We start from the raw sequence: 9,028 nt of genomic DNA, 5'->3' as shown, positions 1-9,028 counted from the left end.
TGCCTACAGCACCTGGTATTCCCAGGCGGTCTCCCATCCAAGTACTAACCAGGCCCGACCCTGCTTAGCTTCCGAGATCGGACGAGATCGGGCGCATTCAGGGTGGTATGGCCGTAGGCGAGGAGTGCGCCGATTCCGAGCCTCTTGTGCTGTGTCAGCTCGGCATCCACCCCCCTCTTGCAATGCTGAACGCTGTCCTCGGCAGTGTGTTTCTGCTCTAAGAGTGTGCCGATTCCGAGCCTCTTGTGCTGTGTCGGCTCTGACGTCCCCACCCCTCTTGCAATGCTGAACGCTGTCCTCGGCAGTGTGTTTCTGCACTAAGAGTCAGCCGATTCCGAGCCTCTTGTGCTGTGTCGGCTGTGACGTCCCCACCCCTCTTGCAATGCTGAACGCTGTCCTCGGCAGTGTGTTTCTGCACTAAGAGTCAGCCGATTCCGAGCCTCTTGTGCTGTGTCGGCTCTGACGTCCACACCCCTCTTGCAATGCTGAACGCTGTCCTCGGCAGTGTGTTTCTGCTCTAAGAGTCAGCCGATTCCGAGCCTCTTGTGCTGTGTCGGCTCTGAAGTCCACACCCCTCTTGCAATGCTGAACGCTGTCCTCTGCAGTGTGCTGCTGCTCTTTTTTTGCCTCAAGCTCAGGAGCCACAGCTGCCGGCTTGGAAAAGCAACGAGCAGCTTCATGCACCCACTTTTGAAATACCCGCTTGCCTATTCATGTTTGCAAAGAAACTGCCTGTAAATTCAGCTCAAGCCACACTAGCACTCACTCTACCAAGCGTCAGTTCCTTACAAAAATAAAAATAAATCTCTAAAAGAAAGAAATAAACACACACACACACACACAATTTTCCTGCTGGGGTCTCCTCGACTCTTTGGAAGGCAGAGGTCGACGTGGGTTAAGGCCCTTCCTTACCTTCTCTGCTGGTGGTCTACGAGTGCAGGAAAGAAGCAGGCCCAGTAACAGCAACCGAGGCCCCCAGCCCAGCCCAGCCCATGCAGGGAACACCTGAAGGCTGACTCTCTAACCCAGTGCTGCTCCAAGTTGGTTTGGCAAAAGTTTGCAAAGAAGCTGCCTGTAAATTCAGCTCAAGCCACACTAGCACTCACCCAAGCGTCGGGTCCTTATAAAAAGGAAAAAAAGCACCTCTAAAAAATAAGAAATAAACACACACACAATTTTCCTGCTCCGGTCTCCTCGACTCCTTGGAAGGCAGAGGGCGATGTTGGTTGCGGCCCTTACCTTCTCCGGCTGGTGGCCTACAAGTGCAGGAAAGAAGCAGGCCCAGTAACAGCAACTGAGGCCCCCAACCCAGCACAGCCCAGGCAGGCATCAGCTGAAGGCTGATTCTCTAACCCAGTGGTGCTCCAAGTTGGTTTGGCAAACGTTTGCAAAGAAGCCGCCCGTAAATTCAGATCAAACCACACTAGCACTCACCCAAGCGTCGGTTCCTTATAAAAAGGGGGAAAAAAGCACCTCTAAAAAATAAGAAATAAACACACACACAATTTTCCTGCTCCGGTCTCCTCGACTCCTTGGAAGGCAAAGGGCGATGTTGGTTGAGGCCCTTACCTTCTCCGGCTGGTGGCCTACAAGTTCAGGAAAGAAGCAGGCCCAGTAACAGCAACTGAGGCCCCCAGCCCAGCCTAGCCCATGCAGGGAACACCTGAAGGCTGACTCTCTAACCCAGTGCTGCTCCAAGTTGGTTTGGCAAATGTTTGCAAAGAAGCTGCCTGTAAATTCAGCTCAAGCCACACTAGCACTCACCCAAGCGTCGGTTCCTTATAAAAAGGAAAAAAAAGCACCTCTAAAAAATAAGAAATAAACACACACCCAATTTTCCTGCTCCAGTCTCCTCGACCCCTTGGAAGGCAGAGGGCGATGTTGGTTGCAGCCCTTACCTTCTCCGGCTGGTGGCCTACAAGTGCAGGAAAGAAGCAGGCCCAGTAACAGCAACTGAGGCCCCCAACCCAGCACAGCGCAGGCAGGCATCAGCTGAAGGCTGATTCTCTACCCCATTGGTGCTCCAAGTTGGTTTGGCAAACGTTTGCAAAGAAGCCGCCCGTAAATTCAGATCAAACCACACTAGCACTCACCCAAGCGTCGGGAAGGCGGAGGGCAATGTCAGCTGAGGGCCTCACCTTCTCCGGCGGGTGGCCTACACGTCCAAGAAAGAAGCAAGCCCAGGAACAGCAGCTGAGGCCCCCAGCCCAGCCCAGCCCAGCCCAGCCCAGCCCTGCCCAGGTCAGGCATCAGCTGAAGGCCGACTCCCTGCACATGGGAAGGACCGAGGCCAGACCCTGGGCTCCTGGGCTCCTGGGCCCCTAGGCTGAAGGCTCGCCTCGGCTCGACCAGCGCTCGATCAGGCTCGATCAGGCGAGATTATTAGGTAGCATGGGGCCCAGCTGGGACTTCTAGGAAGCTTAGGGTGACCGCCACTTCTTCCCCATCCAGAGGCCTGGCTATGGAGACGAGAGGCATGATGTGGCCTCCCTTCCTGCCTCTTGAAGGCCCCTCTCCCCCCGTGAGCAGTTCCCGCTCCAAGTGTCCCCCTGTCTCCCAAGGTGCACTCTACCTCTAGACCCCACATATGCAGATGAGACCCATCCACTTCCCTCCACTAGCTGTAGGGGGCCTTGCGTGTCCACGTTTCAATGGCAGGGAAAGGGCCCACTCGAGAGAAAACAGAAAGACGCTGAAGGAGCTTTGGCAGGGACACGAGCTGCTCTTTTTTGCTCCATCCGAGCCGACAAGCTGCCGTCGATTCAGCCTCCCGCTGCTGGAGTGTGCTGCTCCAAGTTAGTTTGGCGAAAACGTGTTCGCTACTGACGGGGGTCTGTATTGGAGCAAGGGCTGCTGGCTGCCCCTTTGCCTTTTTCACGCGCTGTGTTTGTTAAAATTAAAAGGAGAATGGAGGAAAATGATAGCTCAAGGCGGAGAAGACGAACGCCACCTATCGGGGACAGAGTAGCAAAATGCCTACAGCACCTGGTATTCCCAGGCGGTCTCCCATCCAAGTACTAACCAGGCCCGACCCTGCTTAGCTTCCGAGATCGGACGAGATCGGGCGCATTCAGGGTGGTATGGCCGTAGGCGAGGAGTGCGCCGATTCCGAGCCTCTTGTGCTGTGTCAGCTCGGCATCCACCCCCCTCTTGCAATGCTGAACGCTGTCCTCGGCAGTGTGTTTCTGCTCTAAGAGTGTGCCGATTCCGAGCCTCTTGTGCTGTGTCGGCTCTGACGTCCCCACCCCTCTTGCAATGCTGAACGCTGTCCTCGGCAGTGTGTTTCTGCACTAAGAGTCAGCCGATTCCGAGCCTCTTGTGCTGTGTCGGCTGTGACGTCCCCACCCCTCTTGCAATGCTGAACGCTGTCCTCGGCAGTGTGTTTCTGCACTAAGAGTCAGCCGATTCCGAGCCTCTTGTGCTGTGTCGGCTCTGACGTCCACACCCCTCTTGCAATGCTGAACGCTGTCCTCGGCAGTGTGTTTCTGCTCTAAGAGTCAGCCGATTCCGAGCCTCTTGTGCTGTGTCGGCTCTGAAGTCCACACCCCTCTTGCAATGCTGAACGCTGTCCTCTGCAGTGTGCTGCTGCTCTTTTTTTGCCTCAAGCTCAGGAGCCACAGCTGCCGGCTTGGAAAAGCAACGAGCAGCTTCATGCACCCACTTTTGAAATACCCGCTTGCCTATTCATGTTTGCAAAGAAACTGCCTGTAAATTCAGCTCAAGCCACACTAGCACTCACTCTACCAAGCGTCAGTTCCTTACAAAAATAAAAATAAATCTCTAAAAGAAAGAAATAAACACACACACACACACACAATTTTCCTGCTGGGGTCTCCTCGACTCTTTGGAAGGCAGAGGTCGACGTGGGTTAAGGCCCTTCCTTACCTTCTCTGCTGGTGGTCTACGAGTGCAGGAAAGAAGCAGGCCCAGTAACAGCAACCGAGGCCCCCAGCCCAGCCCAGCCCATGCAGGGAACACCTGAAGGCTGACTCTCTAACCCAGTGCTGCTCCAAGTTGGTTTGGCAAAAGTTTGCAAAGAAGCTGCCTGTAAATTCAGCTCAAGCCACACTAGCACTCACCCAAGCGTCGGGTCCTTATAAAAAGGAAAAAAAGCACCTCTAAAAAATAAGAAATAAACACACACACAATTTTCCTGCTCCGGTCTCCTCGACTCCTTGGAAGGCAGAGGGCGATGTTGGTTGCGGCCCTTACCTTCTCCGGCTGGTGGCCTACAAGTGCAGGAAAGAAGCAGGCCCAGTAACAGCAACTGAGGCCCCCAACCCAGCACAGCCCAGGCAGGCATCAGCTGAAGGCTGATTCTCTAACCCAGTGGTGCTCCAAGTTGGTTTGGCAAACGTTTGCAAAGAAGCCGCCCGTAAATTCAGATCAAACCACACTAGCACTCACCCAAGCGTCGGTTCCTTATAAAAAGGGGGAAAAAAGCACCTCTAAAAAATAAGAAATAAACACACACACAATTTTCCTGCTCCGGTCTCCTCGACTCCTTGGAAGGCAAAGGGCGATGTTGGTTGAGGCCCTTACCTTCTCCGGCTGGTGGCCTACAAGTTCAGGAAAGAAGCAGGCCCAGTAACAGCAACTGAGGCCCCCAGCCCAGCCTAGCCCATGCAGGGAACACCTGAAGGCTGACTCTCTAACCCAGTGCTGCTCCAAGTTGGTTTGGCAAATGTTTGCAAAGAAGCTGCCTGTAAATTCAGCTCAAGCCACACTAGCACTCACCCAAGCGTCGGTTCCTTATAAAAAGGAAAAAAAAGCACCTCTAAAAAATAAGAAATAAACACACACCCAATTTTCCTGCTCCAGTCTCCTCGACCCCTTGGAAGGCAGAGGGCGATGTTGGTTGCAGCCCTTACCTTCTCCGGCTGGTGGCCTACAAGTGCAGGAAAGAAGCAGGCCCAGTAACAGCAACTGAGGCCCCCAACCCAGCACAGCGCAGGCAGGCATCAGCTGAAGGCTGATTCTCTACCCCATTGGTGCTCCAAGTTGGTTTGGCAAACGTTTGCAAAGAAGCCGCCCGTAAATTCAGATCAAACCACACTAGCACTCACCCAAGCGTCGGGAAGGCGGAGGGCAATGTCAGCTGAGGGCCTCACCTTCTCCGGCGGGTGGCCTACACGTCCAAGAAAGAAGCAAGCCCAGGAACAGCAGCTGAGGCCCCCAGCCCAGCCCAGCCCAGCCCAGCCCAGCCCTGCCCAGGTCAGGCATCAGCTGAAGGCCGACTCCCTGCACATGGGAAGGACCGAGGCCAGACCCTGGGCTCCTGGGCTCCTGGGCCCCTAGGCTGAAGGCTCGCCTCGGCTCGACCAGCGCTCGATCAGGCTCGATCAGGCGAGATTATTAGGTAGCATGGGGCCCAGCTGGGACTTCTAGGAAGCTTAGGGTGACCGCCACTTCTTCCCCATCCAGAGGCCTGGCTATGGAGACGAGAGGCATGATGTGGCCTCCCTTCCTGCCTCTTGAAGGCCCCTCTCCCCCCGTGAGCAGTTCCCGCTCCAAGTGTCCCCCTGTCTCCCAAGGTGCACTCTACCTCTAGACCCCACATATGCAGATGAGACCCATCCACTTCCCTCCACTAGCTGTAGGGGGCCTTGCGTGTCCACGTTTCAATGGCAGGGAAAGGGCCCACTCGAGAGAAAACAGAAAGACGCTGAAGGAGCTTTGGCAGGGACACGAGCTGCTCTTTTTTGCTCCATCCGAGCCGACAAGCTGCCGTCGATTCAGCCTCCCGCTGCTGGAGTGTGCTGCTCCAAGTTAGTTTGGCGAAAACGTGTTCGCTACTGACGGGGGTCTGTATTGGAGCAAGGGCTGCTGGCTGCCCCTTTGCCTTTTTCACGCGCTGTGTTTGTTAAAATTAAAAGGAGAATGGAGGAAAATGATAGCTCAAGGCGGAGAAGACGAACGCCACCTATCGGGGACAGAGTAGCAAAATGCCTACAGCACCTGGTATTCCCAGGCGGTCTCCCATCCAAGTACTAACCAGGCCCGACCCTGCTTAGCTTCCGAGATCGGACGAGATCGGGCGCATTCAGGGTGGTATGGCCGTAGGCGAGGAGTGCGCCGATTCCGAGCCTCTTGTGCTGTGTCAGCTCGGCATCCACCCCCCTCTTGCAATGCTGAACGCTGTCCTCGGCAGTGTGTTTCTGCTCTAAGAGTGTGCCGATTCCGAGCCTCTTGTGCTGTGTCGGCTCTGACGTCCCCACCCCTCTTGCAATGCTGAACGCTGTCCTCGGCAGTGTTTCTGCACTAAGAGTCAGCCGATTCCGAGCCTCTTGTGCTGTGTCGGCTCTGACGTCCACACCCCTCTTGCAATGCTGAACGCTGTCCTCGGCAGTGTGTTTCTGCTCTAAGAGTCAGCCGATTCCGAGCCTCTTGTGCTGTGTCGGCTCTGAAGTCCACACCCCTCTTGCAATGCTGAACGCTGTCCTCTGCAGTGTGCTGCTGCTCTTTTTTTGCCTCAAGCTCAGGAGCCACAGCTGCCGGCTTGGAAAAGCAACGAGCAGCTCCATGCACCCACTTTTGAAATACCCGCTTGCCTATTCATGTTTGCAAAGAAACTGCCTGTAAATTCAGCTCAAGCCACACTAGCACTCACTCTACCAAGCGTCAGTTCCTTACAAAAATAAAAATAAATCTCTAAAAGAAAGAAATAAACACACACACACACACACAATTTTCCTGCTGGGGTCTCCTCGACTCTTTGGAAGGCAGAGGTCGACGTGGGTTAAGGCCCTTCCTTACCTTCTCTGCTGGTGGTCTACGAGTGCAGGAAAGAAGCAGGCCCAGTAACAGCAACCGAGGCCCCCAGCCCAGCCCAGCCCATGCAGGGAACACCTGAAGGCTGACTCTCTAACCCAGTGCTGCTCCAAGTTGGTTTGGCAAAAGTTTGCAAAGAAGCTGCCTGTAAATTCAGCTCAAGCCACACTAGCACTCACCCAAGCGTCGGGTCCTTATAAAAAGGAAAAAAAGCACCTCTAAAAAATAAGAAATAAACACACACACAATTTTCCTGCTCCGGTCTCCTCGACTCCTTGGAAGGCAGAGGGCGATGTTGGTTGCGGCCCTTACCTTCTCCGGCTGGTGGCCTACAAGTGCAGGAAAGAAGCAGGCCCAGTAACAGCAACTGAGGCCCCCAACCCAGCACAGCCCAGGCAGGCATCAGCTGAAGGCTGATTCTCTAACCCAGTGGTGCTCCAAGTTGGTTTGGCAAACGTTTGCAAAGAAGCCGCCCGTAAATTCAGATCAAACCACACTAGCACTCACCCAAGCGTCGGTTCCTTATAAAAAGGGGGAAAAAAGCACCTCTAAAAAATAAGAAATAAACACACACACAATTTTCCTGCTCCGGTCTCCTCGACTCCTTGGAAGGCAAAGGGCGATGTTGGTTGAGGCCCTTACCTTCTCCGGCTGGTGGCCTACAAGTTCAGGAAAGAAGCAGGCCCAGTAACAGCAACTGAGGCCCCCAGCCCAGCCTAGCCCATGCAGGGAACACCTGAAGGCTGACTCTCTAACCCAGTGCTGCTCCAAGTTGGTTTGGCAAATGTTTGCAAAGAAGCTGCCTGTAAATTCAGCTCAAGCCACACTAGCACTCACCCAAGCGTCGGTTCCTTATAAAAAGGAAAAAAAAGCACCTCTAAAAAATAAGAAATAAACACACACCCAATTTTCCTGCTCCAGTCTCCTCGACCCCTTGGAAGGCAGAGGGCGATGTTGGTTGCAGCCCTTACCTTCTCCGGCTGGTGGCCTACAAGTGCAGGAAAGAAGCAGGCCCAGTAACAGCAACTGAGGCCCCCAACCCAGCACAGCGCAGGCAGGCATCAGCTGAAGGCTGATTCTCTACCCCATTGGTGCTCCAAGTTGGTTTGGCAAACGTTTGCAAAGAAGCCTCCCGTAAATTCAGATCAAACCACACTAGCACTCACCCAAGCGTCGGGAAGGCGGAGGGCAATGTCAGCTGAGGGCCTCACCTTCTCCGGCGGGTGGCCTACACGTCCAGGAAAGAAGCAAGCCCAGGAACAGCAGCTGAGGCCCCCAGCCCAGCCCAGCCCAGCCCAGCCCAGCCCTGCCCAGGTCAGGCATCAGCTGAAGGCCGACTCCCTGCACATGGGAAGGACCGAGGCCAGACCCTGGGCTCCTGGGCTCCTGGGCCCCTAGGCTGAAGGCTCGCCTCGGCTCGACCAGCGCTCGATCAGGCTCGATCAGGCGAGATTATTAGGTAGCATGGGGCCCAGCTGGGACTTCTAGGAAGCTTAGGGTGACCGCCACTTCTTCCCCATCCAGAGGCCTGGCTATGGAGACGAGAGGCATGATGTGGCCTCCCTTCCTGCCTCTTGAAGGCCCCTCTCCCCCCGTGAGCAGTTCCCGCTCCAAGTGTCCCCCTGTCTCCCAAGGTGCACTCTACCTCTAGACCCCACATATGCAGATGAGACCCATCCACTTCCCTCCACTAGCTGTAGGGGGCCTTGCGTGTCCACGTTTCAATGGCAGGGAAAGGGCCCACTCGAGAGAAAACAGAAAGACGCTGAAGGAGCTTTGGCAGGGACACGAGCTGCTCTTTTTTGCTCCATCCGAGCCGACAAGCTGCCGTCGATTCAGCCTCCCGCTGCTGGAGTGTGCTGCTCCAAGTTAGTTTGGCGAAAACGTGTTCGCTACTGACGGGGGTCTGTATTGGAGCAAGGGCTGCTGGCTGCCCCTTTGCCTTTTTCACGCGCTGTGTTTGTTAAAATTAAAAGGAGAATGGAGGAAAATGATAGCTCAAGGCGGAGAAGACGAACGCCACCTATCGGGGACAGAGTAGCAAAATGCCTACAGCACCTGGTATTCCCAGGCGGTCTCCCATCCAAGTACTAACCAGGCCCGACCCTGCTTAGCTTCCGAGATCGGACGAGATCGGGCGCATTCAGGGTGGTATGGCCGTAGGCGAGGACTGCGCCGATTCCGAGCCTCTTGTGCTGTGTCAGCTCGGCATCCACCCCCCTCTTGCAATGCTGAACGCTGTCCTCGGCAGTGTGTT

General features: G+C 55.0%; 4 non-coding genes across 4 annotated transcripts; all 4 read right to left on the bottom strand.

Annotated features, from left to right (window-relative positions):
• Nucleotides 1–119, bottom strand: LOC138563849 (5S ribosomal RNA). Its single transcript, XR_011299823.1, has one exon. It is a non-coding gene; the product is annotated as a 5S ribosomal RNA (ribosomal RNA).
• A 2,854-nt stretch (nt 120–2,973) lies between these two features.
• LOC138563838 (5S ribosomal RNA) lies at nt 2,974–3,092 on the bottom strand. Its single transcript, XR_011299812.1, has one exon. It is a non-coding gene; the product is annotated as a 5S ribosomal RNA (ribosomal RNA).
• A 2,854-nt stretch (nt 3,093–5,946) lies between these two features.
• Nucleotides 5,947–6,065, bottom strand: LOC138563827 (5S ribosomal RNA). The gene has a single exon (XR_011299801.1). It is a non-coding gene; the product is annotated as a 5S ribosomal RNA (ribosomal RNA).
• Nucleotides 6,066–8,817: 2,752 nt separating this feature from the next.
• On the bottom strand, nt 8,818–8,936 carry LOC138563816 (5S ribosomal RNA). The gene has a single exon (XR_011299790.1). It is a non-coding gene; the product is annotated as a 5S ribosomal RNA (ribosomal RNA).
• Between the last annotated feature and the right edge of the window lie 92 nt (nt 8,937–9,028).

Source organism: Ambystoma mexicanum, chromosome 1q (assembly GCF_040938575.1).
Source record: "Ambystoma mexicanum isolate Mex_15411 chromosome 1q, UKY_AmexF1_1, whole genome shotgun sequence".
In the NCBI taxonomy this organism is placed as follows: Eukaryota; Metazoa; Chordata; class Amphibia; order Caudata; family Ambystomatidae; genus Ambystoma; species Ambystoma mexicanum.
This window is presented reverse-complemented; position numbering and strand designations above follow the sequence as displayed.